Genomic DNA, 25,172 nt, shown 5'->3' with positions numbered 1-25,172 from the left:
TCAAGTGTTGCTTTAGCAGTATGCTTAGGTTCATTGTCCTGCTGGAAGGGGAACCTCCGTCCCAGTCTCAAATCTCTGGAAGACTGAAACAGGTTTCCCTTAAGAATTTCCCTATATTTAGCACCATTCATCATTCCTTCAATTCTGACCAGCTTCCCAGTCCCTGCTGATGATAGTGTTCTCGGGTGTTCTCGGGGTGATGGGAGGTGTTGGGTTTGCGCCAGACATAGCGTTTTCCTTGATGTGAAGTTAACTGAAGCCGGCTAGCTTTATAAAACCCAGAGTAGATCTAGCTTGCTAGTATACCACACAGGAGTGATGTGGGCATTCTAAGAGTAGTCACAGAACAAGCTGAGCCTTGACAATATTATACCTAATCTGTGCCATGATTTTAACGGTCCAATCAGAGGCATGCCGTGATTCATATTCTTAACTGTTGTTTATCCTGTCAGATGATCAGATCATCTCCTAATTGTTCTGCATAGGGGAGGAATGACATCTGTTCAAAATGTAATAGTACCTTATACAATCTTCAGAGCGATATGGAAAGACAATATTTCACCTGTTTCCAAATACTTTCTGGTGAAATGTGAGGATTCATCCACACAACGTCTTATTTCTCAATATCCAATGCACCCAGCCACTCACTAATTATGTTAGCACAATTCAACATTTTCAACATCTTTGATTTAAAAACTGCTCTAACAGTACAATTGTCAGCAGCCTTGATTTACCACCATTAACAGCCTTGATTTAAATACTGCTCTAATCGTACCAGTTATAACAGCCTTGATTTAAATACTGCTCTAATCGTACCAGCTATAACAGCGTTGATTTAAATACTGATCTAATCGTACCAGCTATAACAGCCTTGATTGAAATACTGCTCTAATCGTACCAGCTATAACAGCCTTGATTGAAATACTGATCTAATCGTACCAGCTATAACAGCCTTGATTTAAATACTGCTCTAATCGTACCAGCTATAACAGCCTTGATTGAAATACTGCTCTAATCGTACCAGCTATAACAGCCTTGATTTAAATACTGCTCTAATCGTACCAGCTATAACAGCCTTGATTTAAATACTGCTCTAATCGTACCAGCTATAACAGCGTTGATTTAAATACTGCTCTAATCGTACCAGCTATAACAGCCTTGATTTAAATACTGATCTAATCGTACCAGCTATAACAGCCTTGATTTAAATACTGCTCTAATCGTACCAGCTATAACAGCGTTGATTTAAATACTGATCTAATCGTACCAGCTATAACAGCCTTGATTTAAATACTGCTCTAATCGTACCAGCTATAACAGCCTTGATTGAAATACTGATCTAATCGTACCAGCTATAAAGCCTTGATTTAAATACTGATCTAATCGTACCAGCTATAACAGCCTTGATTTAAATACTGCTCTAATCGTACCAGCTATAACAGCCTTGATTTAAATACTGCTCTAATCGTACCAGCTATAACAGCGTTGATTTAAATACTGATCTAATCGTACCAGCTATAACAGCCTTGATTTAAATACTGCTCTAATCGTACCAGCTATAACAGCCTTGATTGAAATACTGATCTAATCGTACCAGCTATAACAGCGTTGATTTAAATACTGATCTAATCGTACCAGCTATAACAGCCTTGATTTAAATACTGCTCTAATCGTACCAGCTATAACAGCCTTGATTGAAATACTGATCTAATCGTACCAGCTATAACAGCCTTGATTGAAATACTGATCTAACCGTTACCACTGTCCACAAGCTAAGCGGACTGTGCTGTTTGTTTCTCTACAATACCGTGCTAGAGTACGACGTGAACAGTCTGACACACTTTGGTTAGAGCAAGAGAAATGACCAGTTAACTACCAGGTGGAGGAGAAGAACCACAGGACAACATTTGTTCACAGTGTTTAAACATGTGAATGTGTTTTTATTTACATTTTTACAGATGAAAACGTGTTAGTGGTAAATTGCAGTGATGTGTCATGTAGTGTTTGGTGCCCATTTAATTGAATGATACCGACGGTTACACATTGCATTATGGTCTGCTCTGTACAGGGCTAAATATTGGAGATGAGAGGGTAGGTTTCATTACGGGTAGGAGAACAGTAGTCCAGTAAATTGCTTTAGGGGGATGTGTGTGAACACCATATAGATACTTTTGTCTGAAAAATTACAAATCGGACATACACCAAACAAATTAATCCCAAGGGACTTACAACAGGGGCCTATATAGGCAATCTAGGACTTGAATGGGATTCAAAGCATCAAATATGTCATTATCTCCAAGCTACTTGACAATACCCTAGGCATTATGTCAAGAGAAAATACAGTCACCATGATGAGGGCTCTGTGTGTACTCACTATTCCTACTAACAGAATACAGTTACTATACTGAGGGCTCTGTGTGTACTCACTACTCCTACTAACAGAATACAGTCACTTTACTGAGGCCTCTGTGTGTACTCACTACTCCTACTAACAGAATACAGTCACTATACTGAGGGCTCTGTGTGTACTCACTACTCCTACTAAAAGAATAGAGTCACTATACTGAGGGCTCTGTGTGTACTCACTACTCCTACTAACAGAATATAGTCACTATACTGAGGGCTCTGTGTGTACTCACTACTCCTACTAACAGAATACAGTCACTATACTGAGGGCTCTGTGTGTACTCACTACTCCTAACATAATACAGTCACCATACTGAGGCTCCCAGTGTACTCACTAGTGTACCCTACAAAGACAGCAGCCCCTCCAGTCCCCATGCAGCCTAACCCTACAAAGACAGCAGCCCCTCCAGTCCCCATGCAGCCTAACCCTAAAAACACAGATGCCCCTCCAGTCCCCATGCAGCCTAACCCTAAAAACACAGATGCCCCTCCAGTCCCCATGCAGCCTAACCCTAAAAACACAGATGCCCCTCCAGTCCCCATGCAGCCTAACCCTAAAAACACAGATGCCCCTCCAGTCCCCATGCAGCCTAACCCTAAAAACACAGATGCCCCTCCAGTCCCCATGCAGCCTAACCCTAAAAACACAGATGCCCCTCCAGTCCCCATGCAGCCTAACCCTAAAAACACAGATGCCCCTCCAGTCCCCATGCAGCCTAACCCTAAAAACACAGCAGCCCCTCCAGTCCCCATGCAGCCTAACCCTAAAAACACAGATGCCCCTCCAGTCCCCATGCAGCCTAACCCTAAAAACACAGATGCCCCTCCAGTCCCCATGCAGCCTAACCCTAAAAACACAGATGCCCCTCCAGTCCCCATGCAGCCTAACCCTAAAAACACAGATGCCCCTCCAGTCCCCATGCAGCCTAACCCTAAAAACACAGATGCCCCTCCAGTCCCCATGCAGCCTAACCCTAAAAACACAGATGCCCCTCCAGTCCCCATGCAGCCTAACCCTAAAAACACAGATGCCCCTCCAGTCCCCATGCAGCCTAACCCTAAAAACACAGATGCCCCTCCAGTCCCCATGCAGCCTAACCCTAAAAACACAGATGCCCCTCCAGTCCCCATGCAGCCTAACCCTAAAAACACAGATGCCCCTCCAGTCCCCATGCAGCCTAACCCTAAAAACACAGATGCCCCTCCAGTCCCCATGCAGCCTAACCCTAAAAACACAGCAGCCCCTCCAGTCCCCATGCAGCCTAACCCTAAAAACACAGATGCCCCTCCAGTCCCCATGCAGCCTAACCCTAAAAACACAGATGCCCCTCCAGTCCCCATGCAGCCTAACCCTAAAAATACAGATGCCCCTCCAGTCCCCATGCAGCCTAACCCTAAAAACACAGATGCCCCTCCAGTCCCCATGCAGCCTAACCCTAAAAACACAGATGCCCCTCCAGTCCCCATGCAGCCTAACCCTAAAAACACAGATGCCCCTCCAGTCCCCATGCAGCCTAACCCTAAAAACACAGATGCCCCTCCAGTCCCCATGCAGCCTAACCCTAAAAACACAGATGCCCCTCCAGTCCCCATGCAGCCTAACCCTAAAAACACAGATGCCCCTCCAGTCCCCATGCAGCCTAACCCTAAAAACACAGATGCCCCTCCAGTCCCCATGCAGCCTAACCCTAAAAACACAGATGCCCCTCCAGTCCCCATGCAGCCTAACCCTAAAAACACAGATGCCCCTCCAGTCCCCATGCAGCCTAACCCTAAAAACACAGATGCCCCTCCAGTCCCCATGCAGCCTAACCCTAAAAACACAGATGCCCCTCCAGTCCCCATGCAGCCTAACCCTAAAAACACAGATGCCCCTCCAGTCCCCATGCAGCCTAACCCTAAAAACACAGATGCCCCTCCAGTCCCCATGCAGCCTAACCCTAAAAACACAGATGCCCCTCCAGTCCCCATGCAGCCTAACCCTAAAAACACAGATGCCCCTCCAGTCCCCATGCAGCCTAACCCTAAAAACACAGCAGCCCCTCCAGTCCCCATGCAGCCTAACCCTAAAAACACAGATGCTCCTCCAGTCCCCATGCAGCCTAACCCTAAAAACACAGATGCCCCTCCAGTCCCCATGCAGCCTAACCCTAAAAACACAGATGCTCCTCCAGTCCCCATGCAGCCTAACCCTAAAAACACAGATGCCCCTCCAGTCCCCATGCAGCCTAACCCTAAAAACACAGATGCTCCTCCAGTCCCCATGCAGCCTAACCCTAAAAACACAGATGCCCCTCCAGTCCCCATGCAGCCTAACCCTAAAAACACAGATGCCCCTCCAGTCCCCATGCAGCCTAACCCTAAAAACACAGATGCCCCTCCAGTCCCCATGCAGCCTAACCCTAAAAACACAGATGCCCCTCCAGTCCCCATGCAGCCTAACCCTAAAAACACAGATGCCCCTCCAGTCCCCATGCAGCCTAACCCTAAAAACACAGATGCCCCTCCAGTCCCCATGCAGCCTAACCCTAAAAACACAGATGCCCCTCCAGTCCCCATGCAGCCTAACCCTAAAAACACAGATGCCCCTCCAGTCCCCATGCAGCCTAACCCTAAAAACACAGATGCCCCTCCAGTCCCCATGCAGCCTAACCCTAAAAACACAGATGCCCCTCCAGTCCCCATGCAGCCTAACCCTAAAAACACAGATGCCCCTCCAGTCCCCATGCAGCCTAACCCTAAAAACACAGATGCTCCTCCAGTCCCCATGCAGCCTAACCCTAAAAACACAGATGCCCCTCCAGTCCCCATGCAGCCTAACCCTAAAAACACAGATGCCCCTCCAGTCCCCATGCAGCCTAACCCTAAAAACACAGATGCCCCTCCAGTCCCCATGCAGCCTAACCCTAAAAACACAGATGCCCCTCCAGTCCCCATGCAGCCTAACCCTAAAAACACAGATGCCCCTCCAGTCCCCATGCAGCCTAACCCTAAAAACACAGATGCCCCTCCAGTCCCCATGCAGCCTAACCCTAAAAACACAGATGCCCCTCCAGTCCCCATGCAGCCTAACCCTAAAAACACAGATGCTCCTCCAGTCCCCATGCAGCCTAACCCTAAAAACACAGATGCCCCTCCAGTCCCCATGCAGCCTAACCCTAAAAACACAGATGCTCTATGTTCTCATAAAAAAAAGTTGAATTCAAATATTAAAAATCTGTTTTAAACATCTTTTCCCTCTGTGTCGTATGAGCCCGTTTTGGACAAATTCTGTTTTATTGGCCTGCTTTTACTCCATAAAACATCAAGGGTACATGAGAAGGCGAAGGATTCAGGTTGCTGCTAGCAACACTAAAGGGGAACATGCTTTGAGAAGTGGGTAGATTGAAAGGGGAAGGAGGCCAAACAATGCTGCAGTTAGGCCTATACGGTTCAGTCCTGATGATAAGGTTAACCTCAAACCTTTCCGTCCTAATGGAAGTGTCTGCTCTACCTTGAATACATGGTTGTAAGGTATTCTCTAAAGAGGCTGATCCATTATTTAAACCGTGGTAGTACATGATTGCTGTGATAGTACAGGCAGTCTGGGCATGACACATTAGGAGAGCTCCATCTGACATTGAAAGGACCAAAAGACATTCACTTGTCAGAAATAGATTCTAGTATTGTAATATGTTGAACATTCTCAAAACAAAAACAAATACTATATTCTGCAAAACAAATACAAAACAAAGTAATAAACAACAACAACTTTGAACCAGATGCAGTGGTATTTACAAGAAATCAGAGAGCAAACAGAGAAACCTGCATTGACACCAGCAGACGAAGAACAATACTGTTTAGGTACTTCAGCAGGCTCTCAGGGAGACTCCAGGTCTGGCAGGTGGGGAGGTAGAGAATAGCATTTCAACCCACAACTTGGCTGCAACTCTGTTAGGAGTGGTGGGTGGGGGACGGACGGACGGACAACGATTTGCAGCCCCACGTCCTCTCCAGTACAAAGGATAAAAATGGATACAACCGGATATATGAGGTGGTACCGCCTTTGGGAAACATGAAAGACTCTACACATGTGTCCTTCTGTTCTCTTTTTTTCAAATAGAAACCACAGTCGACATGAAAGACTCTCTCTCTCGCACGTGAAGATGGGGAACGTTTACAGCCGGCACAATGTCTCCAAAAAAGGCATGGCTTTGATTTTAGCCGAGCGGAGAAGAGTAGAGCTGAGTGGAGAGAGAGGTGGTGGGGACAGGCTGTCTGAAGCCACCACAGGTTTGTGGCCCGTGGCTCCATGTCAGGAAGCTATGACGACGTCCCCCCAAGACTCTCCCTCCCTCGCTACACTTCAGACTTTCCATCAACCTTTAAATTCATCTCATTCTGCCACTTCTGGGCAGATCTGTGGAGACTGGAGGCTACTGCCTGACCTGCCTCGCCTTGGGCCCAGTCTCTGTCTGTCAGGGATGGTGGTCCTCTTCGCATGCCAGCAGACTCCTGAAGTCCTCCTTCAGAGAATCCCGGGAATAGACACTAGTGTCAACCTAAAGTGGAACACACACGAAAGAATAAAAGGCAGGAATAAGCTGTGGAGTCAACTGTCAATTTACAGTGTTCAGGTGTAGATTACAGATGCTCTCACTCCTACAGCAGGGTATCACATTAACATTACAGTGTTCAGGTGTAGATTACAGATACCCTGCTGTAGGAGGGAGAGCATCACATTAACATTACAGTGTTCAGGTGTAGATTACAGATACCCTGCTGTAGGAGGGAGAGCATCACATTAACATTACAGTGTTCAGGTGGAGATTACAGATACCCTGCTGTAGGAGGGAGAGCATCACATTAACATTACAGTGTTCAGGTGTAGATTACAGATACCCTGCTGTAGGAGGGAGAGGATCACATTAACATTACAGTGTTCAGGTGTAGATTACAGATTCCCTGCTGTAGGAGGGAGAGCATCACATTAACATCACAGTGTTCAGGTGTAGATTACAGATACCCTGCTGTAGGAGGGAGAGCATCACATTAACATTACAGTGTTCAGGTGTAGATTACAGATACCCTGCTGTAGGAGGGAGAGCATCTCATTAACATTACAGTGTTCAGGTGTAGATTACAGATACCCTGCTGTAGGAGGGAGAGCATCTCATTAACATTACAGTGTTCAGGTGTAGATTAATGATATCCTGCTGTAGGAGGGAGAGCATCACATTAACATCACAGTGTTCAGGTGTAGATTACAGATACCCTGCTGTAGGAGGGAGAGCATCACATTAACATCACAGTGTTCAGGTGTAGATGACAGATACCCTGCTGTAGGAGAGAGAGCATCACATTAACATCACAGTGTTCAGGTGTAGATTACAGATACCCTGCTGTAGGAGGGAGAGCATCACATTAACATTACAGTGTTCAGGTGTAGATTACAGATACCCTGCTGTAGGAGGGAGAGCATCACATTAACATTACAGTGTTCAGGTGTAGATTACAGATACCCTGCTGTAGGAGGGAGAGCATCACATTAACATCACAGTGTTCAGGTGTAGATTACAGATACCCTGCTGTAGGAGGGAGAGCATCACATTAACATTACAGTGTTCAGGTGTAGATTACAGATACCCTGCTGTAGGAGGGAGAGCATCACATTAACATCACAGTGTTCAGGTGTAGATTACAGATACCCTGCTGTAGAAGGGAGAGCATCACATTAACATCACAGTGTTCAGGTGTAGATTACAGATACCCTGCTGTAGGAGGGAGAGCATCACATTAACATTACAGTGTTCAGGTGTAGATTACAGATACCCTGCTGTAGGAGGGAGAGCATCACATTAACATCACAGTGTTCAGGTGTAGATTACAGATACCCTGCTGTAGAAGGGAGAGCATCACATGAACATCACAGTGTCCAGGTGTAGATTATTGATACCCTGCTGTAGGAGGGAGAGCATCACATTAACATCACAGTGTCCAGGTGTAGATTAATGATACCCTGCTGTAGGAGGGAGAGCATCACATTAACATTACAGTGTTCAGATGTAGATTACAGATACCCTGCTGTAGGAGGGAGAGCATCACATTAACATTACAGTGTTCAGATGTAGATTACAGATACCCTGCTGTAGGAGGGAGAGCATCACATTAACATTACAGTGTTCAGATGTAGATTACAGATACCCTGCTGTAGGAGGGAGAGCATCACATTAACATTACAGTGTTCAGATGTAGATTACAGATACCCTGCTGTAGGAGGGAGAGCATCACATTAACATTACAGTGTTCAGATGTAGATTACAGATACCCTGCTGTAGGAGGGAGAGCATCACATTAACATTACAGTGTTCAGATGTAGATTACAGATACCCTGCTGTAGGAGGGAGAGCATCACATTAACATTACAGTGTTCAGATGTAGATTACAGATACCCTGCTGTAGGAGGGAGAGCATCACATTAACATTACAGTGTTCAGATGTAGATTACAGATACCCTGCTGTAGGAGGGAGAGCATCACATTAACATTACAGTGTTCAGATGTAGATTACAGATACCCTGCTGTAGGAGAACATACATCTTTAATTAAACAAAAACATCAAAGCACGGGCTGAACACTGTTCACTTTTATCATAAAAAATACATTTTACCCTGAACTGGGACAGATTTTACATAACTGAACTAGTATTATTATTTTTAAAGTTGCATTATTTATGCAAATCTGATTAAAGGGACAAGCACAGCTCTGTTGTTAAGCACCAGGTCCAATTTCTGTGTTTGATTTTGCAGGTTTACATCATGAACATTTAAATACAACACACTTCTAGAGATAATAAAATTAGAGAATGAAATGTCTTGCAATCTAATGGTGTATTGGGAATACATGGTAATATTTAAGGATACACTAAAGCCCCGGGGCACATTCGATAGCAGCCACAATAAACATTTTCTAGCCTGCAATATAAAACGGTATCATTTAGTTTCCCGTCGAAAGCATTGGCTTAAAACCAACAAGTAATACAGAGGCTCTACATTTGGGCACCAGTTCTATACATAACCATTTTGTCAGAAATCCATTTACTAAAAAAAATGGGTTCTGGTCTTGCCAATGACGGACAAAAGTTGGTTTGCTCTGTCCCCAAAATTGGAAAGTGAACACAATATCTGGCACTAATAATGCCATGAGCCTAACAGCGATGTCAAAATGGGTCCCATTGTGTCTTTGTTGACATTGGTTATTTCATGCACAGTTTTGAATAAATAAAGCCCCATATACTAGCTGGGAATGTCTAGAGGAAAGAAAGCATCCAGACGAGGCACATTTCCCAGCACCGCATTTCCCCATTGTCAAAATGATGTGGAGAGAAAAGCCGCTCTTTCAGTGGACCCATCAATGTTACAGGACGTTAAAAAACAAATAGAGAGGAACTAAAAGCCATACAAACGTTTTCAAATGTGAATAACTTATTTTTTTAAACGTTCATCTCCTGAAATAACTTGGGAGATAGAGAAGACAATTGGTATGTATGGTAATGATACGGTAATGAAATGCTATGGTATAGTATGGTAGGTTTTAGTAATGATATGATAATGGCATAGTATGGAAGGGTATGGTAATGGTATAGTATGGTATGGTATGGTATTGTCATGGTATAGTATGGCAGGGTATGGTAATGGTATAGTATGGTAGGGTATGGTAATGGTATAGTATGGCAATAGATTGTATGGAAGGGTATGGTAATAGATAGTATGGTAGGGTTTAGTAATGATATGATAATGGCATAGTATGGCAGGGTATGGGAATGGTATAGTATGGCAGGGTATGGTAATGGTATAGTATGGCAGGGTATGGTAATGGTATCGTATGGTAGGGTATGATAATGGTATAGTATGGCAATAGATTGTATGGAAGGGTATGGTAATAGATAGTATGGTAGGGTTTAGTAATGATATGATAATGGCATAGTATGGCAGGGTATGGGAATGGTATAGTATGGCAGGGTATGGTAATGGTATAGTATGGCAGGGTATGGTAATGGTATCGTATGGTAGGGTATGATAATGGTATAGTATGGCAATAGATTGTATGGAAGGGTATGGTAATGGCATAGTATGGTAGGGTTTAGTAATGATATGATAATGGCATAGTATGGCAGGGTATGGTGATGGTATAGTATGGTAGGGTATGGTAATGGTATAGTATGGTAGGGTATGGTAATGGTATAGTATAGTAGGGTATGGTAATGGTATAATATAGTAGGGTATGGTAATGGTATAGTATGGTATGGTATGGTATGGTAATGGTATAGTTTGGTAGGGTATGGTAATGGTATAGTGTAGTAGGGTATGGTATGGTAATGGTATAATATGGTAGGGTATGGTCATGGTATAGTATAGTAGGGTATGGTATGGTAATGGTATAGTATAGTAGGGTATGGTAATGGTATAGTATGGCAGGGTATGGTAATGGTATAGTATGGTAGGGTATGGTAATGGTATAATATAGTAGGGTATGGTAATGGTATAGTATGGTATGGTAATGGTATAGTTTGGTAGGGTAATGGTATAGTGTAGTAGGGTATGGTATGGTAATGGTATAATATGGTAGGGTATGGTCATGGTATAGTATAGTAGGGTATGGTATGGTATGGTAATGGTATAGTATAGTAGGGTATGGTAATGGTATAGTATGGCAGGGTATGGTAATGGTATAGTATGGTAGGGTATGGTAATGGTATAGTATGGCAATAGATTGTATGGAAGGGTATGGTAATGATATGGTAATGGTATAGTAGGGTATGGTAATACTATGGTAGGGTATGGTATAGTATAGCAATGGTATGATGTGGTATAGTATGGTATGGCATAGTATATTATGGTACATAGAGCGTCCCATTACTTTCACTGAACATATCTGAACCCTACTGACCAGTGCATAAACCTGCCTATTTAAATATTTTGTAGAATGTGCATCAATATTTGATGACACCTCAATTTCACTCCTTTCCATCATTTTAGTACATCATTCCTCATGCAACAGACATACATTTTTAAACATGGGATTACTTTTTCAGGGTTTAATTTCATGTTAAGACTAAAATGGATGGGCAAAAGCTCACAAAAACACATCTAGTCCCATGCGGTAAACACACCCTGTAGTCTGCATTCTAAAATCTGCCAAACTGGGTAACAGCTAGTAATAACTAGCTAGGTACTAATAGTTTACAGAATATTTAATGATGGTGTTATTAAAATGAATAGTCTTATTATTTCATCCTAACATGTTTGACAGACAACAGTTTGTCCTAGGTTTAATGAGAGGAACTACCTTTCAGGCTTGTATGAAAGTGGTTTACGCTTTCTAATAGTCGAATAGCCTTCGCCTGCATTCCAAAGAATGGCATGCTAATCAAGCTAATTTAAAGGTAGCAAGACAATAGCCCCGTGGTCTATGACAGCGAAATCTATGAAACCGATTATTAAGGTCAGTTCCGTTTCAGTGGCGTTGTGTGTAAAGTGGGCATGGTTATGGTTGACAGGCTTTCTTCCTAAAATAGAATTAGCTGACAATTTTGCTGGGCTAAATGACTTATTCACTTCAGGGCATGAATATGCATCTGCTCACATTGCTAGCGCATAATTAATCAGATTAGGCCAAATGAAAGAATAATGAGGACTAAAACACACCTCTGGTCAGGCAATATGACTGGACTACTCTTTTCTCTGATTGTGCTCTTGTTTATCCTGAAGAAGAATGTGGAAATGAGAAACGCGTCAAACTATTTTCTAGCTTTGAATGCCACAGTATGTGAAGCTGATAACATTAAACATCTATTCTAAATCCTTTACTGACTTGAAAAGGAACGTAATGGAATGGAACACTCTCAACAAGCACTGATATCTATTTTGTTTACTTTCGGTAAGCCAATTGGAGGCTGGAGGGAAACCCCAGTGTTCATATTGATCCATTTAATGTGTGGGTTTTTTCTGTGTTGTCGAAAACACACAGAAAGCTCCCACCACCACCACCACCACCACAAGGTCCACCATCAATGGAGCTCAGTGGGTGGACTTGTGTGTCTCAGATCCCCCTGGTTTGGTAAGTGGAGACGATCACTGTACACGACTCCCCCAGACGGACATTCCGGCCTCAAAGTCAGAATAGAATTTTTCACAACCATAATTAGCACGTGGCTTCATTATTGCACACAGTCAAGCTTCTACATGTTGTCCTCGCTCTGTCGAAGACAGATTCTCATATTGCCGCACACAGCATACATAGTGTACCTTTCCCATGGACCTATCTGTTAGATGGTACTTTGTGCTGTAGGCAGAAGGATATAGCCAGCATGGTGTTCTCTAAGATCACAACCCTCCTTCTCCTTTTGCTGAAGTAACACCCCCCTACTCTGGCTCCCCTTCAGTTTTAATGAACCATCTCAATTGTATTCATGTAGACAACATGTAAAATTTAAACAAATGTTTCCTTCACATGAACACCACTTTTCATTCATTCGTTCAGCAGTTCATATTTTGTTATACAAAATATGAACTTTTCTTCCGCAAATATGTCTGAATGTGGACTGAGAGAAAGATAGATAAAGAGAGAGAGAGATGAAGAGTGAAAGGTAGAGAGAGAAAAAGATTGAGAGAGAGAGAAATAAAGAAAGAGAGAAAGAGAGAGAGATGAAGACAGAGATACAGATAAAGAGAGAGATAAAGAGATAAGAGAGATATAGATAGAGAGAGAGAGAGATCAAGATAAAGATAGAGAGAGATAGAGATATAGATAGAGAGAGAGAGAGAGATCAAGATAAAGATAAAGAGAGAGATAGAGATATAGATAGAGATAAAGATAAAGATAAAGAGAGAGATATAGATAGAGAGAGAGATCAAGATAAAGATAAAGAGAGAGATAGAGATATAGATAGAGAGAGAGATAAAGAGATACATAAATAGATAAGAGAGATATAGATAGAGAGAGATAAAGAGAGAAATAAATAGATAAGAGAGATATAGATAGAGAGAGAGATAAAGATAAAGAGAGAGATAGAGATATAGATAGAGAGAGAGATAAAGAGAGACATAATAAATAGATAAGAGAGATATAGATAGAGAGAGAGATAAAGAGAAGAGAGAGAGTGATAAAGAGAGATAGAGATCGAGATAAAGATAGAGATAAAGAGAGAGATATAGATAGAGAGAGAACGAGATAAAGAGAGAAATAGAGATGAAGAGAGAGAGAGATAAAGGGAGAGAGAGAGACTGATGTCGATTATTTACAATAACAATGTATGTTACTGTATGAATGAGATCAAATAACATTATTTGATCTGCTTTCATTTAATTAAGTAAAATGTCTGAGTAGATTAATCAGCTTTGTTCAGTCGCTCACTTTGTGAACTCTTTATAACCAATTCGATTCCTACATAAAGACTTCAGTTTAATTGAGGTACCCTAAATAACACAATACATTAACTAAATAACACAATACATTCTGGACTCATAATTTATTTTACCTTTATTTAACTAGGCAAGTCAGTTAAGAACAAATTCTTATTTTCAATGACGGCCTACGAACAGTGGGTTAACTGCCTGTTCAGGGGCAGAACGACAGATTTGTACCTTGTCAGCTCGGGGATTTGAACTTGCAACCTTTCGGTTACTAGTCCAACGCTCTAACCACTAGGCTACCCTGCCGCCCCAATAATGAGTTCCATGCTGCTGTGTCCTCACAAAATAATGATGACATCAGGAAGATTTCAACAAAAAAAGTGATAAGGAGAGCAGGTTAGTGTGACAGGGCATATAGTGAATCTAGGAAAACAGAGGAAAATGAACTCTTTATATCAAAAACACAGGTCAGAACTGAATCTATATCGGAGATTGGGAGATACAGACGAGGGGTGAAAATAATCAATAAAGTGACTAACTAGATTAAAATTGTTTTAACACGATTACCTTCTGAGCAATCATAAACGTAATAACTAAATATGAGAAAAATGTATGTTCTCTTTCCATGTTTATCCTCCCAATATAATTGAGTACGTTTCCTGTTAGCCTGTCTTTGCTTCCAGCCATGGGCCAGAATGTGAATTAATTTACTTAACACTCAACTGTGAATAAATTACAGCATCCCAATGTCATTGTATCTACTAATAGGAAGAAGATCAATTAAAAACTGTCCTGAGGGCTAAAAACACCGGTCTCTGAGACGGCCTTAACCCTACACCTACTGAAATGACCAGTCACACTGAAAGCCAGAACACTCAACATAACACCTTGGCTGCAAAAGCGTAGACTACACTGCCAACAGGGATCTCTGTCTCTCTCTCTCTGTCAGCTTGTTAATTCCTACACCTGGTGCACCACACCGCCGTGAACTGAGTAATGAACTGAGTTTTAAACCCAAACATCCACTGCTGCTTTGAAAATGAGTGTCATCGCCGAACCAGAGCACACTAAATGTTTTACTTGTAGAAAGGCTTGTGTGTGTGTGTGTGTGTGTATGTGCCTGGTGTGCACCAGGCACCCGAAGGCTTACGCCTCCCAGTACCATTCTGCTTTGGGATTTATACACACACACACACACACACACACACGTACGTACACACGCGTACATAGACACGCATACGTACACACGCATACGTACACACGCGTACACACACACGCGTACACACACACGCGTACACACACACGCGTACACACACACGCGCGTACACGCGCGTACACACACACACACACACACACACACACACACACACACACACACACACACACACACACACACACACACACACACACACACACACACACACACACACACACACACACACACACACACACAGAGGTACTAGACAGGCCAGGTTACACAAGCCAAGGCTGAAAGAGAGAAAGATCATAGCACTCCCTAGAGGACTCTTGACTGTGGTATCGGTGTGGTGCACCAGGTGGAGGAATTAACAAGCTGACAGAGAGAGAGACAGAGATCCCTGTTGGCTCAGAGAGAAGCCCCGTTGGCCCTGGGAGGAGTGATCCTAGTTAACACAGGTGCTGTGCTCAGCTGGGGAGCAGATGTCATGCCGTGAAAGTCTCTCACCTCCATGCTAATCTGAAGGATGGAACAGGGACTAAAGTCAACTGAGATAACAGGAGTGTCTGCTCATTCTCATAAAAAACTCCTTTAGTGACTAACAGGAGTGTCTGCTCATTCTCATTAAAAAACTCCTTTAGTGACTAACAGGAGTGTCTGCTCATTCTCATTAACAACCTCCTTTAGATAATACAAAACAGATATTGGGTGAAACAGTGAAGGTCGAGTAGAGTAGGCTTTTCACCTCACTTTCATTTACTGTTTGTCACTGTTTGTGACTACATGCAAATAGTGGTATGACCCTGTATGACCCTGTGGTTGTATGACCCTGTATGACCCTGTGACTGAATGACCCGGTGGATGTATGACCCTGTGGATCTCTGGTGGCTTACCTCTGAAGCTGTAGAGCGGGGGTCTGTGAGACTACCAGGTTGTGACTAGGCAATCGCCCTGGATGTGAAAAAACCAATGTAGGTCCGTCCTGGTTCTCTCTGGTCACTAAACCTCCCATGGCCCTCATCTCAACCAAGAGGAGGGATATGAAGGTGGAATGGTCCCTGTAGCCAACTGTTATGTGCTATATATAATAGCACTTTTTAATAGTCCCTGCAGCTTCTCTCCACTGACAATCACTGTGTGTTGAGTATTGTGGAGTAAAATGGCTGCCCTGCATGAATCTACCATTGAAGCCACACATTAGTGATAGTGGATGCTTGAGGTTTTTGAGTTGACCCTTGCAAAGCACTATAATATACTGACCAAAAATATAAGCGCAACATGCAACAATTACAAAGATTGTATTGAGTTACAGTTCATATAAGGAAATCAGTCATCCACCATTTGCCTCAGGCAGCGCGACACATCTCCTTTGCATAGAGTTGATCAGGCTGTTGATCGTGGCCTGTGTAATGTTGTCCCACTCCTCTTCATTGGTTGTGTAAAGTTGCTGGATACTGGCGGGAACTGGAACACACGTGTTCCAAACATGCTCAATGGGTGACATCTCTGGTGAGTATGCAGGCCATGGAAGAACTGGGACATTTTCAGCTTCCAGGAATTGTGTACAGATCCTTCCGACATGGGCCCATGCATTGTCACGCTGAAACATGAGGTGATGGCGGCACGACAATGGGATGAATGGCACGACAATGGGCCTCAGGATCTCGCAACGGTATGTCTGTGCATTCAAATTGACATTGATAAAATACAATTGTGTTTGTTGTTCGTAGCTTATGCCTGCCCATACCAAAACCCCACTGCCACCATTGTGCACTCTGTTCGGCAAAACCATTCGCCAACACAATGCCATATATTCTGTCTGCAATCTGCCCGGTACAGATGAAACCGGGATCATTTAAGAGCACACTTCTCCAGCTTTCCAGTGGCCATCGAAAGTGAGCATTTGCCCACATCGATTATGAAGCCGAATTACAGTCAGGTCGAGACCAGGTGAGGACAACGAGCACTCAGACGAGCATCCCTGAGCGGTTTCTGACAGTTTCTGCAGATTTTATTTGGTTGTGCAAACCCACAGTTTGATCAGCTGTCCGGGTGGCTGGTCTCAGACGATCCCGCAGGTAAAGAAGCCGGATGTGGAGGTCCTGGTGCTGGCGTGGTTACACGTGGTCTGCGGTTGTGAGGCCAGTTGAACGAACAGCCAAATTCTCTAAAATGACTTCAGGCGGCTTACAGCAGAGAAACACACATTAAATGATCTGGCAACAGCTCTGGTGGACATTCCTGCACTCAGCATGTCAATTGCACGCTCCCTCAAAACTTGAGACATCTGTGGCATTGTGTTGGGTAACAAAACTGCAAATGTTAAAGTGGCCCCAGCACAAGGTTGCCCCCAACACACCTCTGCACTAGCGTCCCCCTCTGTAGGACAATGAGCCTGTGATGACAATGTTCTCTGCACTAGCATCCCCCTCTGTAGGACAATGAGTCTGTGATGACAATGTTCTCCGCACTAGCGTCCCCCTCTGTAGGACAATGAGTCTGGGATGACAATGTTCTCTGCACTAGCGTCCCCCTCTGTAGGACAATGAGTCTGTGATGACAATGTTCTCTACACAAGCGTCCCCCTCTGTAGGACAATGAGTCTGTGATGACAATGTTCTCTGCACTAGCGTCCCCCTCTGTAGGACAATGAGTCTGTAATGACAATACTCTCTGCACTAGCGTCCCCCTCTGTAGGACAATGAGTCTGTGATGACAATGTTCTCTGCACTAGCGTCCCCCTCTGTAGGACAATGAGTCTGTAATGACAATGTTCTCCGCACTAGCGTCCCCCTCTGTAGGACAATGACTCTGTGATGACAATGTTCTCTGCACTGACTGTCACACACACGGGCACACATAGGGACACACACACTCCGCGACTCCCCACTAATGACCTAGATCTGTTAATGAGGACTGTTAACCCCTAGCGATAGTCAACCAAATCGGAGGGAGCCGTCATCCCACTGATTAGAGGGAGAGTGACAAACGAAGGCTATGTGAAGGACGAAGGATTGGATTGAAAACAAACAAAAGATAACTATTGTAAAATAAACACTACAGGAAAAGGGGGGACGAACACGCCCTTTTTCAAATTGACGTGGCTGTAATGGAGCGGGTTGAGAGTTTCAAGTTCCTTGGTGTCCACATCACCAACTAACTATTATGGTCCAAACACACCAAGACAGTTGTGAAGAGGGCACGACAATGCCTTTTCCCCCTCAGGGGACAGAAAATATTTGTCATGGGTCCCCAGATCCTCAAACAGTTCTACAGCTGCACCATCGAGAGCATCCTGACCTGTTCAATTACTGCCTGGTATGTTCACCGGTTGAGAATTTGACCGTACGGTGCCACAGAGGGTAGTGCGTACAGGCCCAGTACATCACTGGGCCCAAGCCTCCTGCCATCCAGGACCTATATACCAGGCAGTGTCAGAGGAAGGCCCAACAAATTGTCAAACACTCCAGTCACCCAAGTCATAGACTGTGCTCTCTGCTACTGCACGGCAAGCGGTACCGGAGCGCCAAGTCTAGGTCCAAAAGGTTCTTTAACGACTGCTACCCCCAAGCCATAAGATTGTTGAACAATTTGTATTGACACCCCACCCCCTTCGTTTTTACACTGCCGCCACTCACTGTATATTATCTTTGCATAGGGGCGGCAGGGTAGCCTAGTGGTTAGAGCATTGGACTAGTACCCGGAAGGTTGCATGTTCAAACCCCCGAGCTGACAAGGTACAAATTTGTCGTTCTGCCCCTGAACAAGCAGTTAACCCACTGTTCCTAGGCCGTCATTGGAAAATAAGAATTTGTTCTTAACTGACTTGCCTAGTTAAATAAAGGTACAATTAAAAACCCTACCTACCAATTACTGGTACCTCCTGTATATAGCCTGTCATTATTATTTTATTGTGTTACTTTTTCTATTAGTTTTATTTTTTACTTTAGTTTTTTTAGTAAATATTTGTACTATATGTATAAGCTGGAAGTAGAAGCCAACATGTTGTCCATTAGATTACTACAGTAGTTGCCTATGACCTCAACAGATATGAGGTTAGTACATATTCGTTGCTCCCATTAGCTTATTTCAACTTCTTAAGTTTCCAGCTCCTACTTAAAAACATGCGCCCACGCACACAGAGTGTACTGTACAAAACATCAGGAACACTTGCTCTTTCCCTGACAGACTGACCATGTGAAAGCTATGATCCCTTATTGAGGTCAGTTGTTAAATCCATTTTAATCAGTGTAGATGAAGGGGAGAACACAGGTTAAAGAAGGATTTTTAAGCCTTGAGACAATATAGACATGGATTGTGTATGTGTGCCATTCAGAGGGTGAATGGGCAAGACAAAATATATAAGTGTCTTTAAACGGGGTTATGGTAGTAGGTGCCAGGCACACTGGTTTGTGTCATGAACTGCAACACTGCAGGGTTTTTAACGCTCAAGAATGTGTATCAAGAATTGTCCACCACCCAAAGGACATCCAGCCAACTTTACGCAACTGTGGGAAGCATGGGAGTCAACATGGGCCAGCATCCCTGTGGAACACTTTAAACATCCATGCCCTGATTGAGGCTGTTCTAAAGGGCAAAAGGGGGTGCAACTCAATATTAGGAAGGTGCCTACACAGTGCCTTCCAGAAGTATTCACACACTTTTTCCACATTTTGTTACGTTACAGCCTTATTCTAAAATGGATTAAATAAATACAAAACTCAGCAATCTACACACAATACCCCATGATGACATCACAATACCCCATAATGACATCACAATACCCCATAATGACATCACAATACCCCATAATGACATCACAATACCCCATAATGACATCACAATACCCCATAATGACATCACAATACCCCATAATGACATCACAATACCCCATAGTTACAAAGTGAAAACAGTTCATAGTTATTTTTTATTTTTTTAATGTATTAAAAATTAAACAGAAATACCTTATTTACATAAGTATTCAGATCCTTTGCTAAGAGACTCACAATTGAGCTCTCAGGTGCATTCTGTTCCCATTGATCATCCTTGAGATGTTTCTACAACTTGATTTGAGTCCACCTGTGGTAAATTCAAACGATTGGACATGATTTGGAAAGTCACACACCTGTCTATATAAGGTCCCACAGTTGACAGTGCATGTCAGAGCAAAAACCAAGCCATGAGTTCGAAGGAATTGTCCGTAGACTAGTCAGGATCAAGGCAAAGATGAGCGGAGCAAAGTACAGAGAGATCCTTGTTCAAAATGTGCTCCAGAGCGCTCAGGACCTCCAACAGGAAAACAAGCCTAAGCACACAGCCAAAACAACGAGTGGCTTTGGGACAAGGTTCACCTTCCAACAGGACAACAACCCTAAGCACACAGCCAAAACAATGAGTGGCTTCGGGACAAGTCTCTAAATGTCCTTGAGTGGCCCAGCCAGAGCCTGGTCTTGAACCCGATCGAAAATCTCTGGAGACCTGAAAATAGCTGTGCAGCAACTCTCCCCATCCAACCTGACAGAGCTTGAGAGGATCTGTAAAGAAGAATGTGAGAAACTCCCCAAATACAGGTGTGCCAAGCTTGTAGAGTCATACCCAAGAAGACTCAAGGCTGTAATCACTGCCAAAGATGCTTCAACAAAGTACTGAGTAAAGGGTCTGAATACTTATGTAAATGTGATTTAAAATAATTATTTTTTATATAAAATTAGCAAACATTCCTATAAACCTGTTTTTCCATTGTCATTATGGGGTATTGTGTGTACATATATGAGGATTTTAGAATAAGGCTGTAATGTAACAAAATGTGGAAAAAGTCAAGGGGTCTGAATACTTTCTGTATATATACAGTATATATACAAAAATATTTGAACACCCCTTCTTCAAATGAGTGGATTCAGATATTTAATCCACACCCGTTTCTGACAGGTGTATAAAATCGAGCACACAGCCATGCAATCTCCATAGACAAACATTGGCAGTAGAATGGCCTTACTGAAGTGTTCAGTGACTTTCAAAGTGGCACCGTCATAGGATGCCTTCTTTCCAACAAGTCAGTACGTCAAATATCTGCCCTGCTAAAGCTGCCCCGGTCAACTGTACATGCTGTTATTGTATAGTGGAAATGTCTAGGAGCAACAACAGCTCAGCCGCAAAGTGGTAGGCCACACAAGCGCCACGAAGTGGTAGGCCACATAAGCTCACAAAACAGGACCGCCGAGTGCTGAAGCGCATAAAAATGGTCTGTCCTCGGTTGCAACACTCACTACCGAGTTCCAAACTGCCTGTGGAAGCAACGTCGGCACAATAACTGTTTGTCGGGAGCTTCATGAAATGGGTTTCCATGGCCGAGCAGCCGCGCACAAGCCTAAGATCCCCATGTGCAATGCCAAGCATCGGCTGGAGTGGTGTAAAGCTTGCCGCCAGTGGAAACGTGTTCTCTGGATTGATGAATCAGTCTCATCATCTGGCAGTCCAACGAACAAATCTGGGTTAGGCAAATGCCAGGAGAACGCTACCTGCCCCAATGCAAAATGGTAACTGTAAAGTTTGGTGGAGGAATAATGGTCTGGGGTTGTTTTTCATGGTTCGGGCTAGGCCCCTTAGTTCCAGTGAAGGGAAATCTTAACACTACAGCATACAATGACATTCTAGACGATTCTATGCTTCCAACTTTGTAGCAACAGTTTGGAGAAGGCCCTTTCCTGTTTTAGCATGACAATGCCCCTGTGCACAAAGCGAGGTCCATGCAGAAATGATTTGCTGAGATCGGAGTGAAAGAACTTGACTGGCCTGCACAGAGACCTGACCTCTCCTCTCTTTCTGCTCTTACTTTATGAGTCCTTTGTGGTGTGTTATCACCCCTGTGACCTCAAAGATGAAGTTGGGTAAAATGATCATGAAAAAAGTATGCTCCCTACTACCCAGAGAAACCTCATTAATATGCATCACGTAGAAGCCAAAAGAAAATAAGATCCTCTCATTTAAAAATCTGATTACATATTCTACTTTATGTTGCACCCAAGAGGTGCGTTTTAAAATTCAAATACTATTTACTCCAACGCACAATTGTGAAATGAGCCCAATCACCAGAAACCAAAGGATTGCGCACTAATTAAGGGGACACTTGAAAGACAAAGACTTGGTTGTTGAAGATTGATTAAGACAGACCAACATGCAGAAGGAGCGGACCAATGAGAATCCTCCGTTCAAAGGCCTGACAACATGCTCCACTGTAGATAGTGGGGATTTTCAAACCATACTACGTCTAGGAGAACTACAAATGGTTAGACATTTCTATAAATATAACTTTAACTTTGGGAATGGCAACAGGCTCCATCTTCACACACAAAGTCTACATATATTCTCCAGTGCCTGCTGCCTACTACACTGTACCGGCCCCACATGACATAGTCTCATTGGAGTACAGTGCTGGCCACACTAGGGATGTGGGATCACATATGATGAATAAATGGCCATAAAGCATGACAAACACCACATTGTAGGGATGACCCTGAGAAACAGAACTGGCCAAAAAAGATTAGTCAATCAGATCATACCCCTGTGTTTAACTTTCATTTCCTGGTCCTATGTATGTCGTTAAGTCCTAAGGGTTGGTTGAGATTAGGGTGGTGGCCTGAGGCCATGCCAGGGGAAAGCCCAGACCAGGATGGGTGGGGGCCAATACTTCTGGACTGTAGGCACATCACTGGACGGGTGGCCTGTCTGTACGTCAGGACTTAATGATAAGTGGCCCGTCCGGACAGGGATTAGCAGAAAAACAACAAGCAATACACCCCGCCGCCTCAATGACTTTACTCTAGCCCCTCAATGACTTTACTCTAGCCCCTCAATTACTTTACTCTAGCCCCTCAACGACTTTACTCTAGCCCCTCAACGACTTTACTCTAGCCCCTCAACGACGCTAGTCTAGCCCCTCAACGACTTTACTCTAGCCCCTCAACGACGCTAGTCTAGCCACTCAACGACGCTAGTCTAGCCCCTCAACGACGCTTGTCCAGCCCCTCAATGACTTTACTCTAGCCCCTCAACGACTTTACTCTAGCCCCTCAACGACTTTACTCTAGCCCCTCAACGACTTTAATCTAGCCCCTCAACGACGCTAGTCTAGCCCCTCAATGACTTTACTCTAGCCCCTCAATGACTTTACTCTAGCCCCTCAATGACTTTACTCTAGCCCCTCAATGACTTTACTCTAGCCCCTCAATGACTTTACTCTAGCCCCTCAATGACTTTACTCTAGCCCCTCAACGACTTTACTCTAGCCCCTCAACAACGCTAGACTAGCCCCTCAATGACTTTACTCTAGCCCCTCAACGACGCTAGTCTAGCCCCTCAATGACGCTTGTCTAGCCCCTCAATGACTTTTCTCTAGCCCCTCAATGCCCTTACTCTAGCCCCTCAATGACTTTACTCTAGCCCCTCAACGACGCTAGTCTAGCCCCTCAACGACGCTAGTCTAGCCCCTCAATGACTTTACTCTAGCCCCTCAATGATGCTAGTCTAGCCCCTCAACAACGCTAGTCTAGCCCCTCAATGACTTTACTCTAGCCCCTCAACGACGCTATTCTAGCCCCTCAATGACTTTACTCTAGCCCCTCAACGACTTTACTCTAGCCCCTCAACGACTTTACTCTAGCCCCTCAACGACTTTAGTCTAGCCCCTCAACGACGCTAGTCTAGCCCCTCAATGACTTTACTCTAGCCCCTCAATGACTTTACTCTAGCCCCTCAATGACTTTACTCTAGCCCCTCAATGACTTTACTCTAGCCTCTCAATGACTTTACTCTAGCCCCTCAATGACTTTACTCTAGCCCCTCAACGACTTTACTCTAGCCCCTCAACAACGCTAGACTAGCCCCTCAATGACTTTACTCTAGCCCCTCAACGACGCTAGTCTAGCCCCTCAACGACGCTTGTCTAGCCCCTCAATGACTTTTCTCTAGCCCCTCAATGCCCTTACTCTAGCCCCTCAATGACTTTACTCTAGCCCCTCAACGACGCTAGTCTAGCCCCTCAACGACGCTAGTCTAGCCCCTCAATGACTTTACTCTAGCCCCTCAATGATGCTAGTCTAGCCCCTCAACAACGCTAGTCTAGCCCCTCAATGACTTTACTCTAGCCCCTCAATGACTTTACTCTAGCCCCTCAACGACGCTAGTCTAGCCCCTCAATGACTTTACTCTAGCCCCTCAATGACTTTACTCTAGCCCCTCAATGACTTTACTCTAGCCCCTCAATGACTTTACTCTAGCCCCTCAACGACTTTACTCTTGCCCCTCAACAACGCTAGACTGCCCCTCAATGACTTTACTCTAGCCCCTCAACGACGCTAGTCTAGCCCCTCAATGACTTTACTCTAGCCCCTCAATGACTTTATTCTAGCCCCTCAATGACTTTACTCTAGCCCCTCAACGACGCTAGTCTAGCCCCTCAATGACTTTACTCTAGCCCCTCAATGACTTTACTCTAGCCCCTCAACGACTTTACTCTAGCCCCTCAACAACGCTAGACTGCCCCTCAACGACGCTAGTCTAGCCCCTCAACGACGCTTGTCTAGCCCCTCAATGACTTTTCTCTAGCCCCTCAATGCCTTTACTCTAGCCTCTCAATGACTTTACTCTAGCCCCTCAACGACGCTAGTCTAGCCCCTCAATTACTTTACTCTAGCCCCTCAATGACGCTAGTCTAGCCCCTCAACGACGCTAGTCTAGCCCCTCAATGACTTTACTCTAGCCCCTCAATGACTTTACTCTAGCCCCTCAATGACTTTACTCTAGCCCCTCAATGACTTTACTCTAGCCCCTCAATGACTTTACTCTAGCCCCTCAATGACTTTACTCTAGCCCCTCAATGACTTTACTCTAGCCCCTCAACGACGCTTGTCTAGCCCCTCAATGACTTTTCTCTAGCCCCTCAATGCCTTTACTCTAGCCCCTCAATGACTTTACTCTAGCCCCTCAACGACGCTAGTCTAGCCCCTCAACGACGCTAGTCTAGCCCCTCAATGACTTTACTCTAGCCCCTCAATGACTTTACTCTAGCCCCTCAATGACTTTACTCTAGCCCCTCAATGACTTTACTCTAGCCCCTCAACGACGCTAGTCTAGCCCCTCAATTACTTTACTCTAGCCCCTCAACGACGCTAGTCTAGC

This window comes from Oncorhynchus kisutch, linkage group LG26 (genome assembly GCF_002021735.2).
Source record: "Oncorhynchus kisutch isolate 150728-3 linkage group LG26, Okis_V2, whole genome shotgun sequence".
Classification (NCBI taxonomy): domain Eukaryota; kingdom Metazoa; phylum Chordata; class Actinopteri; order Salmoniformes; family Salmonidae; genus Oncorhynchus; species Oncorhynchus kisutch.
Note: the sequence above shows the minus strand (reverse complement) of the source record.